The sequence below is a fragment of the Colobus angolensis genome, unplaced genomic scaffold (genome assembly GCF_000951035.1).
Source record: "Colobus angolensis palliatus isolate OR3802 unplaced genomic scaffold, Cang.pa_1.0 Scaffold184, whole genome shotgun sequence".
NCBI lineage: Eukaryota > Metazoa > Chordata > Mammalia > Primates > Cercopithecidae > Colobus > Colobus angolensis.
In genome coordinates this window covers 4521914-4523325 of record NW_012114977.1, presented here as the reverse complement: position 1 = coordinate 4523325, position 1412 = coordinate 4521914, and positions in this window count along the sequence as shown.

Genomic DNA, 1412 nt, shown 5'->3' with positions numbered 1-1412 from the left:
TTGTTGTTGTTGTTTTTTGTTTGTTTGTTTGTTTTTGAGATGGAGTCTCGCTCTGTCACCAGGCTGGAGTGCAGTGGCGTGATCTTGGCTCAATGCAACCTCTAACCCCCGGGTTTAAGTGATTCCCCTGCCTCAGCCTCCCAAGTAGCTGGGACTACAGGTGCCCACCACCACACCTGGCTAATTTTCATATTTTTAGTAGAGATGGAGTTTCATCATGTTGGCCAGGATGGTCTCGTTCTCTTGACCTCATGATCCATTCACCTCGGCCTCCCAAAGTGCTGGGATTACAGGCATAAGCCACCATGCCTGATCATGTTTTAGTTTCCAATGGAAGGCTTGTATTTGGTTCTATGAGCAGCCATTTTGTTTCCTGTACTTTTCCAACCGTTTATCATTTGCTCTATTTACCTAAACTTCCTAAGCTACCTTTGTCAAACCTGCAAAAATTGAGAGCTCACACCAGCCATTTAAAATTGGATTGGTTTTGCTTAGCTCTGACGATCTAGAGAGCTACAAGAACTTTAAGTTTCCTGGTAAAAAATAAAAATAAAAATAAAGGCTTAAAAGTCCAGCAGAAAAAGAACATTATTGATTTTGTTATCTGGAAAAGCAAGTGAGAGGAGAAACGTTTAAATGGCATTTCTTTTCATGGAAATTCAATTCAATCAATAATTTAAGTTGGTTTCAGATCCTTTTCTTTAGGCAATGAAGAAAAACTGTGATACGGGTACAAAGTTTTAATACTCAGGAAAGATTGGCCTTGCCCTTAAGAAATTTATATTACTAGGATTTCTCTAAAATTGCTTTAGTTGTGTTTACCATTATTAAAACTAAGTGACATTCACTTGGGTTAAGTAGTCATTTTAAAAATGAGACTTTTTTTTGTTTTTTTTTTTGAAACGGAGTTTCACTCTTGTCGCCCAGGTTGGAGTGCAATGGTGCGATCTCGGCTCACGGCAGCCTCTGCCTCCCTGGTTCAAGTGATTTTCCTGCCTAAGCCTCCCGGGTTGCTGGGATTACAGGCACCTGCCACCACGCCCAGCTAATTTTTAGTAGAGATAGGGTTTTGCCATATTGGCCAGGTTGGTCTTGAACTCCTGACCTCAGGTGATCCACCTGCCTCAGCTTCCCAAAATGCTGGATTACAGGCATGAGCCACTGGGCCTGGCCAACTTTCTGCTAATTTTTTGTTCCAACTCTTTTATTACGGTTAGGCCTTTATGTGTGTGTACTTGAAAATAAAATACGTACAAGTGTTGCACCGGTTTGAAGGCTGTAGCGGTGAAACTTACCTAAGCAGTTATCTAGATTAACAATCTTGGAAAGGTGTGATGATGCTCTTTTGAAATAGTTGAAATTATTCTGTGCTTGTTCTTAACTCTGTCCCTGTTTTCTTGTACAGTATTTAA